The sequence below is a fragment of the Fukomys damarensis genome, unplaced genomic scaffold (assembly GCF_012274545.1).
Source record: "Fukomys damarensis isolate Sample0158 unplaced genomic scaffold, DMR_v1.0_HiC HiC_scaffold_1, whole genome shotgun sequence".
NCBI classification, from domain to species: domain Eukaryota; kingdom Metazoa; phylum Chordata; class Mammalia; order Rodentia; family Bathyergidae; genus Fukomys; species Fukomys damarensis.
In genome coordinates, this window is record NW_022900913.1 from 71,247,038 (window position 1) to 71,258,921 (window position 11,884).

General features: G+C 42.8%; 1 long non-coding RNA gene across 1 annotated transcript; it reads left to right on the plus strand.

Annotated features, from left to right (window-relative positions):
- Window positions 1-911: 911 nt before the first annotated feature.
- On the plus strand, window positions 912-8,276 carry LOC104861164. Its single transcript, XR_002025279.1, has 4 exons — window positions 912-1,171; window positions 2,279-2,384; window positions 3,611-3,716; window positions 8,076-8,276. It is a non-coding gene; the product is annotated as an uncharacterized LOC104861164 (long non-coding RNA).
- The last annotated feature ends 3,608 nt before the right edge of the window (window positions 8,277-11,884 follow it).

Genomic DNA, 11,884 nt, shown 5'->3' on the forward strand with positions numbered 1-11,884 from the left:
ATAACCAGGAAACAGATCTGATTTATAAATGACTCATACTTCATTTGAACCAGGGTCTCCTGTTAATTAACACACTGGAAATATTCCATGTGTTCTAGGGCAGCAATACTTCACAATGATGTTGAATGGGTGGTGACTCTCTGCTGTCTATCAATGCTGAGGCAGAAGAATGGCCTCATACCAGGAGCCCAAACCCAGCGTGTAGAAAATAGCGCAATCCCATCTCAAAACAAAACAAAAAACAATTCACTGTAACAAGCTACATTGCACCCTTTACATAGACGGTGTTGTAAGGTGCTAGGTTTACAACTCATGTGAAGAGGGGAAGGGCAATGAGTCATGGAAAGGAGAAACAGAACAGGTACCTTTCCTCACTACCATCCCAACATGTAAGCTTGAGAATTCGGCAAGGGGAGACCGGCACAAATCTACTCATGAGGCTGCAGCCCCATGATGAGAATCCTCACACCACCCTGACACTGCAGCACTGAGGAATGATGGTTTCTGGAAACACCACAGCAGGCTGTGAGCTGGTCTACAAGGGTTGTGGAGATGGTGCTGGAAAGGATCAACAGGGCCATCACTGAGAACCTTCCAAGTCCCCTGGTCAGAAAGCCAGACCTCTGTTTAAGACCCTTGTAATCTGAGGTGCTGGAGAAAGCTGTGGGAAACTATTGAGACAAGGCTGTTATATACTCAGATGCAGACCCCCTAAAAGTTATAGATTGATCATCTAACTCCTAGAAATTTTTGAAAATTTTCACCAAATCTTTCTTGCAATAAATTTTAATGGAAAGGAGGAAAGAAAATTATGCCAAATTTAAATTCAGATCTACAAGAAAGAATGAGTGCAGTGAAGACAGTGAATACAAAAATTGTCTTTCTTGTTATTAAAATTTATCTAGGTTGACAGTATACATAGCTCAGTTGTATACAACTTGACTGGCATGCATGTGACCATGTGCATGATGAATCCGTGATGGTGGACTGGAAAGCGCAGTGGAGACCACAAGAAGTTAGATAAGCCAGGCTTGTGGAACATCTGAGAAAATCTGCAAGTATACGGCAAATCCAGCCAAATAGTGAAGCCATGAGAGCTGCACCCCTCCAGCATTACCCGAGGGCCAGGACCCAAGCCATTTGGGGCTAGCATCATCACATCTAGCCCCAGGTCTGGACATATAGTTATGGGATTTAATGTTTGTGCTCCTGTGTTCAGGCTTGCTCTAGTCTCGTTCCTTTCTCTTCCTTTATTCTTCCCTTTTGGAATGGGAATGTTTACCCTTTACCATTGTATATTGGCTTCTTTACCTTTCTTTTTGAATGTTATGTGTGTTCTCAGGTAAGATTTTGCCTTAAGTCTAAGAATAAACATTAGACTTTTGGCTTTTCACCAATGTTGGAATTGTTAAGACTTTGTCAACTCCTAGAGATGGACCAAATGTATATTCCATAGAGAGATATGCATGAGTCTTCTGGTGGGATGGAACACTAAATGTTATGGCTTATATATAGACGTCCCCCAAAGCCTTACATGTTCAGGATAGAGATTTTGGAAAGCGGTTGAATTTCATCAACATTATACTGGAATTGCTGTAAGGAGGTGGAGTTTGGACAAAAGAGGCAGAACACTGTGGGTGTGACCTAAAATACATACTTCCTTTCTATCTCCTCTCTTGATCTCTCACTACTTTCCACCTACAGTTATATGAGCAGATTTCCTCAATATTAGCTCCTTCTGACATGTTGTCGACCATGCAAGGGTTGAAACCTCTACAAATGGTGAGCCAATGTGAGCCTTTATTTTGCAGGAGTCAGTTATTGTGTCTCAGTGTCTAGGAAAGTGACTCAGACACTGCTATAGCCTATCGTCTTAGTCACTTGTCCAATTAACTTAGTTGCAACCAGCTGCCAACTCTATTTTCTCTGGTTCTGTGTCTTTGTACATGTTTTATTGTTTCTATAACCTCTTTGTCTCATACTCATTTTGTTTTTCAAATTCTATTTATTCTGTGAAACCACTGAAAATCCTTTTATCCACAAGAAGAGCTTAAACTTCCTCTGAAATAAGAAAGACTTATCTTTGCAGCTATAAGATTCTTGAAATGTATTTAGTTCTAATATTTACTTAGGGATTTTGTAGATCTGGTTCCCTGGCTGGGAAACAGGAGGGAAGAAGCTCCACATTCTGAAATCTGGCCAGAGCCCAGTAATGAGCCCTGTTTGTGACCATCAGTCCAGGGTGACAGTCTCCACCCTTACTTTCTGTACATTACAGAAAGCTCTCCTGGGAGGCCTCCTGGTCCTGGCTGCCTTCGTGATGTCATGTGGTGCCCAGTGTTTTACCGTACCCTTGGAGGGAGGTCAAGAAAATTCCACTGCTGGTAAGTATTGGTTTTAAATGTTTGTAATGTTATTGAAGCATGGTAGATACAACCAGCTGTCAAGTGAAACTGTTTGATTCTATAAAGGGAGGTAGGTGAGGGTACATACTGTAATGGAATCAAATCACAGTCTTCAACGAGGCCCACATATAAGACAGTTACTCTCAATTCTGCCTGGCTGAGAGTTGCCTAGAGAGCTTTGCAAACCTACCAATCCTCAGGATCCATCTAAGACACAATGAACCAGAATGTCTGTTGTCAAAACAGCATATTCAGCAGCTTCTTGGTTGATTCCCACATGGACTCAGGGTTGAGAACCATTGTGGAGTCCAAAGAGATATCAGACTTTGATGGTCATGGCAAGCAGAGGGAGACCTGTTAATCTGCCGGTCTGATCCAGAGACACTGAAGGGGGAGATGTGCACGTCTGTGGCAACCTAGGCTATTCTGAGTGCCTGGGTCCTGCAAACCCACCTTGGCTTCAGGCATCTCTTCAGTGGTTTTCTCCATGGGCTGAATGAACACATTTCTCCAGTACTTGAAAATGATGTGAGCATTGGTCCACACCCAGGGATCCTGATTTCTGTGTTCTGTAGTGGAGCGTGGGATAGGTTTGTGTTTGTCTGCTTGACATTGTCTTTGTGTGTCTGTTCTGGGGCTAGGGTAGAACCCAGGACTTTTGCATCTGAGCACGAGATCTTCCACTAACCTGAACCTCTTGTGCACCCGTTTGTGTAAGCCCCCAACATGTTCACCAGTGTGTAAGTAACTGAGAACCAAAGTAAAAAGCAGCAAGCTCAAAATGTACAGAATGAGGCATTTGCTCAGAGATCCTCCACCAGGGGAAAACAGGCTCCCAGGGCAATTAAAGAGGAAGATCTTAGTTATTCTTTTGTTTCTCATTGAGTTTATTGGTACATTTTAGGTATACAGTACAGTTACATCCATCATTGGGATATTGTACCTTTACATGACAGGTCTTAGTTATTCTTGAATATCTATTTTGAATTAAAATACAGAAAGATTTGAGTTTGCTTTTGAAAATGTTTCCAGTTCCATATACCTCCCAATACTGAAATTCAGCTGAAGTTAAACAAAACTACTGCCATCCACACCTTCTAAATTGTCTGTCATTTCAAGGCAGAGCCTGGCCTCAGTGTCCTCAAGAATTGCTCCTATTGCATGACCTGTGGACTTCACTGACAGTGCTATGTGAGTTTTTTCAGAATGCAAAGATCAAGATGGGATCCTGCACCCACTGAAGTCAAAGTGGAGGACTCAGTACTGTGAGGAGTGTTCTTGCAATGAAGATGGGATGCAGTGCTGCAGGATGTGAGTCTCAATCCAGTTGTGGCCAAGAGGGCACTTGGCTGTCTTTAAAAACAGGTTTTTCCTAATTCAAAATCTCATTCTTTGGTTGATATTCAGACTTTATTTTGTCAAGCAGGTTTAGATTCACAGTGAAATTGAGCAGTGATAGAGACCTCCCATATGGCTTCTTCACCTATATTGACAGCATCCCAGACTGGGAATACCCTCTTCAGAGCCTGTATCCACACATGATCATCACCCAGACTTCACAGTCTATGTAAAGGTTTTCTGTGGATGTGGTGGAGGGTGGGTTAGTTTACAGTCTTGTGTCTTTCATTGATCAAAAGCATTTAGTACTTTCATACTGGGTGAAACCTCCTCAGTAATTACCACCACAGTGCCTCCATCTTTCACCAGTAAAAGTAACCCATCATGGTTCTCATCACCTTTACCCCATCCCCTGGCAACCTCATTTTCCTTTCTGAATCTACAAGTGTAACTGCTATGGGAGCTTCATAAACCTGCATACATGTGGTAATGGACCTACTGTGACCAGTTAGCTGGACTTAGCATGATGACCTACAGGTTTGTCTGTGATACACAGTGTGTCAGAATGTTTTCCTTCTTCAAGGTCCATTAAACTGCTCTGTATCAGGGCTGGGGATTTAGCTCAGTGGTTCGGTGACCTGCCTTGCAAGTGCAAGGACCCGAGTTCAATCCCCAGTACCAAAAAACTTTTTTAAAAAAATTTTTAAATAAATAAATAAGCTGCTCTGTATCAACTGACCACATGATTCTTATCCATTCACCTATAGATGGGCACTTGGCTTTATTCTGCCTCAGATTTATTTCCCTTTAGCCATTCATTTGTTTTTTTCAGAAATGCCCATACGAACATAGGCTCCTGAGGACAGGAAAACATATTAAATAATAAGATGGTTTTCTAGAACATGGTCCAACAGGAGTGTCACTACTAGTACAAGCTTTGGTGTGAAATAGCCTTTCCCATCCTTTCTTCTGATTCTGACTGTAAACAAGAGCCTCAGAGAATCTTACGTCAACCACAGTTAGCAGAGGAGTGAGCAGCTTATGTGAGAACACCAGAGAACTTTCTGAAAAATTCTTCCCACAATGATTGAGCAGCCTCATGGGTAATGCACAGTGTAGCAGGAGGAAAATTCCAAAACCAGACTGGGAGAGGTGTCCAGAGGAGCCTTTCATGCACTTTAGGAACTGACCAGTTCCTGTTACAAGTACATCTTCTTTTTCTGGCTCTTACAATTTGAATTTGCCTTTGTAGCAAGCAACAGTAGACTCTGCAGTGTGGTTGTTTTTATGACCATGTTCAGGGCTGGTGAGATATTTCTCTTACAAGAAAAATTCTGCGCTCTCTGCAGTGTGGTTGTTTTTATGACCATGTTCAGGGCTGGTGAGATATTTCTCTTACAAGAAAGAACTTCTGCATAGTAGCTAAACTGTTCCCAACTGGTCAGTGCTGGTTCATCCCAGCAAATCCATAAGATCCTCCTCCCTGGTTCCTGGGCTTCAGAATGAAAAGAGTGAGGGATCCTTCTGCAGTGAAGTGGGAAGAGCTTCAGTGCTGGAGTAACAGCAGCCTGAATCTGAATTTCCTATTCTTCAAGTAGTAGCTGTGGGTCCCTGGGAGAGTTTTCAATCTGCCAGCCTCACTGTAAACTGGGGATTGTCAGGTAGCTGTGAGATTCTGCAGGTTCATTAATCACCTACTATGCATGTGACAGTTTCCTTTGTCCTGATCTGTGATCCCCAGTCTAGGACAGTGATTGACAAATGGTCAGTGTACCTGGTCCACTTTACTTCTATGTTTCCATGATGCTTGTCCATTTATGATGCTACTCGACCCCTAGGACATGGGCCCACTGTGAGAACCAGCTCCCTTCCCTGGAAAAGACTCAACTTCTACATCAATTTTCTCATAATCTTTCATTTTTATTTTGTGTATAGAACAATTAACATTTGTTTTAGTTTCTCTGGGAAAATATTTGGACCCATGACCACCACTGCAAGACACTTTCTAGATGCCTAAATTATTAGTGTCTGGAGGCCCAAGGCCAATGCTTCCTGGCCAGGGCAGGGAGGTGTTTTGTCTTCTTCTATGCTCAGGCCCAGACTTAAATACACCCTATTGCCAGACTACAGAGAGGGAGGTACAGGGCCAAGGAGATCCAGCCTTAAGCTCTTGGTGTTGACTATGTGGTGTCTGTTATGTCCCTTCTCAGTCTGTCTCAGCTTTTGCCCTTTCTATGTCTCACTGGAATCAAAATTGCATCCAGTGAAGGACCCTGTGTTCTAACAACTTGGTCCTGCTTACAGATGGCAGAATTATGCATGTTCATTACTGACTGAAATGTATATGGTTAAATGTCTTGTAATAATTTCTACCTTATTTTTAATTATTTTCTATTAGATGTGATTTTCAATTTAACCATTTTCAAGTTTAAAAATTCACTAGCATTTAGTATATCCACCTTGTTGTTTAAATATCACCACTATTTCTTTTTATGGAATTTTTTGTAGTATTTTTGTGGTGCTTTGAATTGAATTCAGGCTTTCTCCATGCTGGCCTTGAACTTTTTCAGTTCTCCCTACCTCAGCCTCCTAAGTAGCTGGATTATAGGTCTACCCATAAACCCTGGCTTTTTCTACAATTTCCACAAATGAAAAATGTACACTGTAAGATGCCTTCCTGCCCCCTGGGAATCCTCAGCTCCACCTTCTGTCTTGTTGATCTCCCCTCTGCTAGAGCATTTGCACCACTGGAGTCCCAGAGTGTGTTCGCTGTGTGGACTCATTTTTCTCAGCAGCTTCTTCTGGTTCAGCTCCATCACCACCTATTAGAGCCTCTTCCCTTCACACCATAGCTACAGGCCAGGACTTACCCAGCCCATACTTGATCACTTCAGTCTTGTGTGGAGGGCCTTCGGGATGCCTGTGCTTTTGTTTTTATGAATAACTGCGAGGAACATACAAATGTGGCTGTGTCTGCTTCCTTTCTTGGGACTTGCTATACTAGTTATATAGAACTGTGATTTGACCTTGTAGGAACTTGAGGTCTTTTCCTCTGTGACTGCACCATTTCACAACCTACCACTTCTGAATTTTAAAAGACTTAAAATGGCATTTTGGTATGTGTAAAGAAAAATGTATTCATATAAAATTATTGAAAAGTACACTGAGTGCTTGCTTCAGGAGCACATATACTAAAAAAATAAAGAAAAGTAAAGTACACTGAAAACCCTTATTCATATTCAACAACAACAATTCTTAATATTTTATCACAAATTTCCTTTCCTTTTTTATATTCTTTGGCGTACTGGATGTCAAACTTTTTATTGTAATCTTGTCATCTGAATTGTCAAATTGTTTCAGCACCATCACTATTTTTCCCTAAAATTCTTCAGAATGTTTTGCAGTACAACTTAACTAATCCTTTATCTTAATTAAGTGGGGTCTTAGAGCTCACGGCATAATTGCAGAATTTTCTTCCAGTCACAGGATGACACCCACAGGTATCTTTTTATCACTTTTGGTCAGTGCCCAGAGCCCGGGTCACCATGAGCACGCATCTGACCTCCTCTTTACTGCATCACCAAATGTTGCAAGTGCCAACGTCCAGTGCTCCACACAGTGTGTACAGAGGAAATGCATTGCTTAGGGAGGAGGAAGAGGATCAAAACGTCCCCTTTGGTTAAGCTGAAGTCCAGCATCCCTTGATGAAAAGCAACACTGTCCTAAGGGGCCACAGAGCTGACTGCTTCTTTCCTCTCTGGCAGTTTAAATCTAGAGCCATGGTACAGGCTTCAAAGAGTTATGAGCACTAAGCTGCTCATACCACTGAGTACGCACAGGAGCCTACCTGACCTCACTGAGATCTGCGACCCTGGTCTGGGGTGGCTCCCTGCTCCAGGTTGTTGTGCTAGGTCCTGTAGTGACCAGCAGCCATGCTGGGAGGGACAGGCCTTCCCTCCTGCATTCCAGCAGCAGCAGCAGAGCAGGCCACTTCCTGGACAGGGAAGGCAGAAGGCCTAGGGTGGAAAAGTCTTCCTGGCCAAGTGCGTGGCAGACGTGACCTGGGCTTGTCAGAGAGGCTCCTGCCTTCTGTGCATGCAGGGAGGAGTGTGGGACCCATGAGAGGGCTGCTCTGTGTGCTATCTGTGGTACAGAGGTCCAGGTTTCTGGGACCCATCCTAGGACTTCCAGGCAGGGTCCACCACGGGTCAGTGAGCAGCACCCTGGCCAACCACATGGGAGGTGTTTGTGCACAAAGCTGGCATTGACAGTGGGGCAGAATGGCTGGTGTCCTCATCCTCCTAATAGGCCTGGGTCTTCTCTCCATGACAGATACAATGTACCTGAGCAACTTGACACAATGAAGTGCACTTATATTAATCACTTTGAAAACTGCTCATACAGCATAGTGGATCTTCAGGACCCAGAAAAACCCTGTACTGCCCGTGCCTGGATAATGTAATATCCTCCAGTGGGCCAAGTGGTCACCTCCCTAGTCTCCTCCTGTGGCCTCTAATAATCAGTGTTTATGAAACTTACCTAGCAATAAAATCATTCTTGAGTGAACATTTGTGAATGTGTGTTCTTTCAATTTACTCATGATGTTTGCAGTGATTGAGCGCTGATTAAAAAGCACACAGATATTTAAAGAAGACAAACATAAACACAGTGAACATCACAGCATGTTTCCTGCACAGAAATCAGTGTCCGTGTGTCCCTCCCCAGGGGACTGTGGGCAACTCTGCCACTTCTCACATATCAGCCATAAGCTTCCTGTTTCCTGAGATCTGGTAGACAAAGTAAAAATAAGAGTCTTCAAGATGAAACCAGACTCCTCAGTTTGCAGTGCTCATGCCCACAACTCTTTCTACTTCAGGAAGTGTCCTGGCTGCTGTGTCCCCACATCTCTCTTTGTTTGCCTGAGGTCAGAGCAGGACCTAGCAGAACAGGCTGAAGCAGTTCCTGCTGGACCCCATGCAGCCCCTCAGGCCTAGGCTGCTGTGATCCTGGCCTGGCTGCAGGGCTCTGGACATCTATTGTGGTGCACAGATCCCCATCGTGTGGTGATTTCAAATACAACAACACGATCTGCATTGCAGGGCCTGTGCTGGAAACCATGTGCTTCCTCCACCCTGCGCTGAGTGCTCTCCCAGCGCAGATCCAGCCTGGGATGCAGAAGTGAAGAGAGAGGTCAGGAACCTTTTGTCCCAGGGCTTAGAGTAGCTGTGTGCACCTGACAGGTCTCAAACAAGCAATCACAGGGCAACAGATCCAAGTTTTATCATCCAGCTCTAACAGGCTCTGACCCACGTCTGAGATGTTTCCTGCCATCTGTATGTGCAGGGAGGTGTGTGGGACCCATGTGAGTGCTGATCCACTGTGGTACAGAGAGTCGAGGTCTCTACAGACCCACCCGAGGCTGCCAGCTAAGAAGCATCATCATAGCCAAGACAGTGGAACTTCAGCCTGCAAAACGGTGTGCTGCTCTGTGCACACAGCTGGCTAGGGAGGCATGGTGGGGTGGTTTGTGTGATGAGGTCTCCTTGGACAGCCAAACCAGGACCACTTTTCCTTTATAATCAGTCTGTATTATAGTTCATGCTCTGTTCAGTTCCAGAAAGTCTTATTTCAAAGATCTCATCTTATTTCAAGAGGGATTCAGCACACATAATTATGTATAATATATATAGCCCTGGCTCCCACTCCTGAAGAGGTGAATGTGTCTGGTTTCTCTTGGGAGGCCTTTAATAAAATTTCTTCTGGTCCAATTTCTTTTCACCTGCCTTCCCTTTACAAGCACTGACTATTCATTCTCATAGTGCCAGCAGGAAATCTGTGTCCATCTATGGCACACACAAGCCTATATGTTACATTTGGGTAGTGTAGTTTCTAGATCTTAATATTTATCTTTTTTCTTTTTCCTTTTTATACTACCTGGGCTGGAAGTTTATTGATTGGTGGCACCCACAATTAATCTCAGTCCACTCTCCTCAATTTGCAGGCCTTCACACCAACGTTCTCTGTAGCACCCCACAGACACAATAAGAATGTGCTCTTCTAACCGCTTAGGACTCTTTGAATCCAGTCATTGACATAACATGACTAATAGTCCCAGCCCATCCCTTGTGAGCTTGACAATCGCATACATCTTTTAAAGCCATATGTAGTCTCCAAATAAAACAACTTCAGAATTCTGCCTCATGTGATACTATCCTCTGTCCAAAAGGAAAAGAACTAATACCCTCTCCAGAATTGAAGCTGATGTCATCTTTGAGTAATACATCCTCTTTTCCTGAGACTTCATAACTTAAATATTATAATGTAGATTTAACAGTGGATAGGTATTGATATTAACTCTTTCAATGTTATGTTACATGGTGTAAAAATACCAATAAAGAAAGCAAAGACATCTGCTTAGTCTGTGTGTATATATAAGCATATTAATAGACAGAAAATAAATACTCATGACAATTATGAATCTCATTTTTGTAACTGTCCTTGTGGCCATAGATTGCATTTCTACCTACCTTGTGCTACTACCCACTCTACTTGTCTTGCCTTCAGGAAGCACTTCACTGAATCTTGGTTCTTTACCAGATGGAGTGGCCTACAGTTTTTTTCCTGAAGGTTTGTCATCTGGTCTGGATTTAGATGATATAGTTCCCCAATGACTTTATTAGACCAGCACAATAATACTAAAAGAGATCCAAACAGACTTCCTGCACTACAAACATATGCCTCCTTCTTTCCAGGTCTGTGGAGGTCTGGTGGAAGTAAGGAAGCACATGAGTATCATTCACACTCAACACTCTGTAACTCTTTTTTTATCCTGTTGGCTCAGAAGATAAGGAACCAGAAATGTCCCGGGAAGCCTTAGGTGTCAGTTCAATGGAATCGCTGTAGGTCCTTGTGGAGGAAGACTTCCTCCATCTGGAATATGGACTATTAGATCCTCAGAGCATAAGGGTATGTGAGAAAGAAGCAAAAATTTTGCTAGTGGATCACTATGGGAAATAGTGAAAGTTACCATTTTGGTGTCCTGGACACCACCACAGAGTAGGTAAAGCCTTGAGAGATAAAGCAGATTACAGGAAGCCAGAAGTGGTGTGAAGGAGAGATAAAAAATTATTGCTAGAAGGCATAGTTTTGCCATGTTATCATGAAAAGCTTGTGGAAAAGGTAGGATTGAGGCAGTGCAATCAGAAGTCCATGGCCAGAGTGCAAGAGGCACCTAGTGGAATCCAAAATAAAAGAAAAGATAGCTACTATTAAAAACTGAAAAAAGGTTCTGTTTCAGAATATTATGAATGTATTCAAGGCCACTTCATTGCACAATTTTTTTTTAAATTTTATTGAGTTTATTGGTACATTTTAGGGATACAATACAGTTACATTCATTGTTGGGATCATGTACCTTTACATGGCAAGTCTTGATTCTCATTTTTTCCCCTTACCTCTGCCCTTCCTTCACCCGCTCCTCCCCTCCGCATCTACAAACACTTTATTTTCATCTTTTCATTCTCTCACATTTTTTTCTTTTCCCTTTTTCTTCTTCCCCTACGTATCACACCTTCCCTACACCTTTAGCTCCTTTCTTCAAATTTCTAAATGTCAGTAATCTTATTAGAATCTTATGCATTGTTACAGAATATTCACACCAGGGAAACTATTTGGTATTTACACATGTGTGACTTATTTATTTCACTTAGGAGTATATCTTCAATTTGTATCCATTTTCCTATGAATGAATCTATTCTCTCGCTCTTTATGGCTGAGTAATATTCCATTTTATAGAAAAACCACAACTTCTTTATCCAGTTTCCAACGGATGGGCAAATAGGTTGTTTCCAAGATTTATCTATTACAAACTGTGCTGCTATAAACATGGGTGCACATATTTCTCTGTGATATGATTCTTTTAGTTCTCTTGGAAGGATACCCAGCAGAGGGATGGCTGGGTCAAATGGAACCTCCAGTCCAAGCTCTTTGAGGTATCTCCATATTGATTTCCATAGTGGTTGCACTAGTCTGCACTCCCACCAACAATGCAGGAGGGTTCCTTTCTCCCCACAACCCCGCCAACATTTGTTATTGTGTGATTTCTTGATAGCAGCCATTCTTTGTGGGGTGAGGTGGAATCT